Source organism: Arachis hypogaea, chromosome 16 (assembly GCF_003086295.3).
Source record: "Arachis hypogaea cultivar Tifrunner chromosome 16, arahy.Tifrunner.gnm2.J5K5, whole genome shotgun sequence".
Taxonomy (NCBI): domain Eukaryota; kingdom Viridiplantae; phylum Streptophyta; class Magnoliopsida; order Fabales; family Fabaceae; genus Arachis; species Arachis hypogaea.
In genome coordinates, this window is record NC_092051.1 from 5,076,785 (window position 1) to 5,082,584 (window position 5,800).

Sequence of the window (5,800 nt, forward strand, 5' to 3'; positions counted from 1 at the left end):
AACTCTACCGTTGAAAATACATAAGTGGTAGGTCCAGGCATGGCCGAGATGGCCAGCCCCTCTGATCTAAGAACCAGGCGTCCAAAGATGATCCTAAGATCCTAAGATGATCAAAAGATCCTAATACAATAGTAAAAGGTCCTATTTATAATAAACTAGTCACTAGGGTTTACATGAGTAAGTAATTGATGCATAAATCCACTTCCGGGGCCCACTTGGTGTGTGTTTGGGCTGAGCTTAAGTGTTGCACGTGCAGAGGCCATTTGTGGAGTTGAACGCCAGTTTCTGTGCCAGTTTGGGCGTTCAACTCTGGTTTTGGATCCTTTTCTGGCGCTGGACGCCAGATTTGGGCAGAAGGCTGGCGTTGAACGCCAGTTTACGTCGTCTATTCTTGGCCAAAGTATGGACTATTATATATTGCTGGAAAGCCCTGGATGTCTACTTTCCAACGCAATTGAAAGCGCGCCATTTCGAGTTCTGTAGCTCCAGAAAATCCACTTTGAGTACAGGGAGGTCAGAATCCAACAGCATCAGCAGTCCTTTTTCAACCTCTGAATCTGATTTCTGCTCAAGTCCCTCAATTTCAGCCAGAAAATACCTGAAATCATAGAAAAACACACAAACTCATAGTAAAGTCCAGAAATGTGAATTTAACATAAAAACTAATGAAAACATCCCTAAAAGTAACTAGATCCTACTAAAAACATACTAAAAACTATGTCAAAAAGCGTATAAATTATCCGCTCATCACAACACCAAACTTAAATTGTTGCTTGTCCCCAAGCAACTAAAAATCAAATAGGATAAAAAGAAGAGAATATAATATAAATTCCAAACTATCAATGAAACATAGCTCCAATCATATGAGCGGGACTTATAGCTTTTTGCCTCTTGAATAGTTTTGGCATCTCACTTTATCCATTGAGGTTCAGAATGATTGGCATCTATAGGAACTCAGAGTTCAGATAGTGTTATTGATTCTCCTAGTTCAGTATGATGATTCTTGAACACAGCTTCTCTATGAGTCTTGGCCGTGGCCCTAAGCACTTTGTTTTCCAGTATTACCACCGGATACATAAATGCCACAGACACATAATTGGGTGAACCTTTTCAGATTGTGACTCAGCTTTGCTAAAGTCCCCAATTAGAGGTGTCCAGGGTTCTTAAGCACACTCTTTTTTTTTTTTGCTTTGGACCTTGACTTTAACCGCTCAGTCTCAAGTTTTCACTTGACACCTACACGCCACAAGCACATGGTTAGGGACAGCTTGGTTTAGCCGCTTAGGCCAGGATTTTATTCCTTTAGGCCCTCCTATCCACTGATGCTCAAAGCCTTGGGATCCTTTTTATTTACCCTTGCCTTTTGGTTTTGAGGGTTATTGGATTTTTGCTCTTGCCTCTTGGTTTTAAGAGCTTTGGCTTTTTCTGCTTGCTTTTTCTTTTTTTTCTTTCTATTTTTTTTTGCCTATTTTTTTTCTTTTTTTTTTCTGCAAGCTTTGTTCTTTGCTGCTTTTTCTTGCTTCAAGAATCATTTTTATGATTTTTTAGATTATCAAATAACATGTCTCCTAGTCATCATTCTTTCAAGAGCCAACATATTTAACATTCTTAAACAACACTTTCAAAAGATATATGCACTGTTCAAGCATACATTCAGAAAACAAGAAGCATTATCACCACATCAATATAATTAAGCTAAGTTCAAGGATAAATTCGAAACTCATGTACTTCTTGTTCTTTTGAATTAAAACCTTTTTCATTTAAGAGAGGTGATGGATTCATAGGACATTCATAACTTTAAGACAAAGTTACTAACTACTAATGATCATGTAATGAAGACACAAACACAGATAAGCACTTAGCATAGAGAAAACGAAAAAAAAATAGAAGAAATAAGTGCAAGGAATGAATCCACCTTAGTGATGATGGCGTTTCAATGATGTTCTTGAGCTCTTCTATGTCTCTTCCTTGCCTTTGTTGCTCCTCCCTCATTGCTTTTTGATCTTTTCTAATTTTATGAAGGATGATGGAGTTCTCTTTGATGTTTCACCCTTAGTTGCTTCCTATAACTGTGTGGAAGAAAATGTATCCCCTGAGGTATCTCAGGGATCTCTTGATTTGCAGTCAAATGTTCTACCACTGAGCTATAGATCCTTTACATAATTGTTTTACCACACCAAACTTAGAATGTTGCTCGCCCTCGAGCAAAAGAAGAGGGGATAGATGAAGTAGAAGATGTGGAAGGAAAAAACTAGGATTATGAGGAGGTAAGGTGGGGATCCTGTGGGGTCCACAGATCCTGAGATGATCCTGTGGTGTCCACAGATCCTGAGGTGTCAAGGATTTACATCCCTGCACCCATTAGGCATGCAAAATGCCCTTGCACCCAACTCTGGGCGTTCAGTGCCAGGTTGGTGGTCATTTTGGGCGTTCAACGCCCATTTGCTGCCATTTCTGGCGTTGAACGCCAGAACCATGCTTGTTCTGGGCGTTCAGCGCCAGGATGCTCCCATTCTGGGCGTTCAGCGCCAGAACTATGCTCTGTTCTGGCGTTTGAACGCCAGACAGATGCTCCTCCAGGGTGTGATTTTTCTTCTGCTGTTTTTGATTCCGTTTTTGATTTTTTTGTTTATTTTGTGACTCCACATGATCATGAACCTAAGAAAACATGAAAAACAATAAAAATAAGAATTAGATAAACATTGGGTTGCCTCCCAACAAGCGCTTCTTTAATGTCAATAGCTTGACAGTGGGCTCTCATGGAGCCTCACAGATTTGCAGAGCTTTGTTGAAACTCTCCAACACCAAACTTAGAGTTTGGATATGGGAGTTCAACACCAAACTTAGAGTTTGACTGTGGGGGCTCTGGTTGACTCTGCTTGGAGAGAAGCTTTTTCTGCTTCCTCTCCATGGTTGCAGAGGGAGATCCTTGAGTTTTGAATACAAGGGAGTTCTCATTCCATTGAAGGAATATTTCACCTCTGTCAACATCAATCACAGCTCTTGCTGTGGCCAGGAAAGGTCTTCCTAGGATGATGGATTCATCCTCTTCCTTTCCAGTATCCAGGACTATGAAATCAGCAGGGATGTAAAGGCCCTCAACCTTTACTAATACATCTTCTACTTGTCCATAAGCCTGTTTTCTTGAGCTGTCTGCCATCTCCAGTGAGATTTTTGCAGCTTGCACCCCATAGATTCCCAGTTTCTCTATTACAGAGAGGGGCATGAGGTTTATCCCTGAACCAAGGTCACACAGAGCCTTAAAGATCATGGTGCCTATGGTACAAGGGATTATGAACTTTCCAGGATCCTGTCTCTTCTGAGGCAATGTCAGTTGATCCAGATCACTTAGTTTATTGATGAACAAGGGAGGTTCAACTTCCCAAGCATCAATGCCAAATAATTTGGCATTCAGCTTCATGATTGCACCAAGAAACTTGGCAGTTTGCTCTTCAGTAACATCCTCATTCTCTTCAGAAGAGGAATACGCATCAGAGCTCATGAAGGGTATAAGGAGGTTCAATGGAATCTCTATGGTCTCTAGATGAGCCTCAGAGTCCTTTGGTTCCTCAGAGGGAAGCTCCTTATTGATCACTGGACGTCCCAGGAGGTCTTCCTCCTTGGGATTCACGTCCTCTCCTCTCCTCACAGGTTCGGCCAGGGCACTTATGTCAATGACCTTGCACTCTCCTTTTGGATTCTCTTCTGTATTACTTGGGAGAGTACTAGGAGGGATTTCAGTGATCCTTTTACTCAGCTGGCCCACTTGTGCTTCCAGATTTCTAATGGAAGACCTTGTTTCATTCATGAAACGTACAGTGGCCTTAGATATATCAGAGACTAGATTTGCTAAATTAGAAGCATTTTGTTCAGAGTTCTCTGTCTGTTGCTGAGTTGATGATGGAAAAGGCTTGCTATTGCTAAACCTGTTTCTTCCACCATTATTAAAGCCTTGTTGAGGCTTTTGATCCTTCCATGAGAAATTTGGATGATTTCTCCATGATGAGTTATAGGTGTTTCCATAAGGTTCACCTAAGTAATTTACCTCTGCTATTGCAGGGTTCTCAGGATCATAGGCTTCTTCTTCAGAAGATGCCTCTTGAGTACTGTTGGATGCAGCTTGCATTCCATGCAGACTCTGAGAAATCATATTGACTTGCTGAGTCAATATTTTATTCTGAGCCAATATGGCATTCAGAGTATCAACCTCAAGAACTCCCTTCTTCATAGGCGTCCCATTATTCACAGGATTTCTTTCAGAAGTGTACATGAACTGGTTATTAGCAACCATGTCAATGAGTTCTTGAGCTTCTGCAGGCGTTTTCTTTATGTGAATGGATCCACCTGCAGAAGTGTCCAGTGACATCTTCGATAGCTCAGATAAACCATCATAGAATATATCCAGGATGGTCCATTCTGAAAGCATGTCAGAAGGACACTTTTTGGTCAACTGTTTGTATCTTTCCCAAGCTTCATAGAGGGATTCACCTTCTTTCTGTCTGAAGGTTTGAACATCAGCTCTAAGCTTGCTCAGCTTTTGAGGAGGAAAGTACTTGGCTAAGAAAGCCGTGACCAGCTTATCCCAAGAGTTCAGGCTGTCTTTGGGTTGAGAATCCAACCATAATCTAGCTCTGTCTCTTACAGCAAAAGGGAAAAGCATGAGCCTGTAGACTTCAGGATCTACTCCATTAGTCTTAACAGTATCACATATCTGCAAGAATTCAGTTAAGAACTGAAAAGGATCTTCAGATGGAAGTCCATGAAACTTGCAGTTCTGCTGCATTAGAGAAACTAATTGAGGTTTAAGCTCAAAGTTGTTTGCTCCAATGGCAGAAATGGAGATGCTTCTTCCATGTAAATTGGAATTAGGTGCAGTAAAGTCACCAAGCATCTTCCTTACATTATTATTATTTTCGGCTGCCATCTGCTCTGCCTGTTCGAAAATTTCTGAAAGGTTATCTCTGGATTGTTGTATTTTAGCTTCTCTTAATTTTCTCTTCAGAGTCCTTTCAGGTTCTGGATCTGCTTCCACAAGAATGTTCTTATCCTTGCTCCTGCTCATATGACAAGGAAGAATGGACAGAAAAATGATAATAATAATAATAATAGAGATCCTTTATACCACAGTATAGGGATCCCTGTGTGAGTGGAAGAAAAGATGTGGAGATAAAGAATGTGATGTAAAGGAAGAAACACAACTGTGAGGATGGAAGGAGGTGAAATGAGATGTTAGGATATGAATGAATAAATAGAATGAGATGGGGGAGGGATAATTTTCGAAAATTATTTTGAAAAAGAGTTAGTGATTTTCGAAAATGGTTTTTGAAAAGTAATTTTCGAAAATTTTTGAAATCAAAAATAAAAAATAAAAATAATTAGTTAATTAAAAAAGATATTTTGAAAAAGAGGGGAGATATTTTCGAAAATTAGAGAGAGAGAGAGAGTTAGTTAGGTGGTTTTGAAAAAGTTAAGAAACAAACAAAAAGTTAGTTAGTTAGTTGAAACAAATTTTGAAAAGATAAGAAGTTAGGAAGTTAGAGAAGATATTTTGAAAAGATATTTTTGAAAAAGATAAGATAAGAAGATATTTTTGAAAAGATATGATAAAGTTAGTTTTGAAAAAGATTTGATTTTTAAAATCTCAATTAATGACTTGATTCATAAGAAATCACAAGATATGATTCTAGAACTTAAAGTTTGAATCTTTCTTAACAAGCAGGTAACAAACTTCAAATTTTTGAATCAAAACATTAATTGACTATGTTATTTTCGAAAATTTGGTATAAAAATAAGAAAAAGA

General features: G+C 39.1%; 1 non-coding gene across 1 annotated transcript; it reads left to right on the forward strand.

Annotated features, from left to right (window-relative positions):
- The first annotated feature begins 4,420 nt into the window (after window positions 1–4,420).
- LOC112760862 (small nucleolar RNA R71) lies at window positions 4,421–4,528 on the forward strand. Its single transcript, XR_003181280.1, has one exon. It is a non-coding gene; the product is annotated as a small nucleolar RNA R71 (small nucleolar RNA).
- The last annotated feature ends 1,272 nt before the right edge of the window (window positions 4,529–5,800 follow it).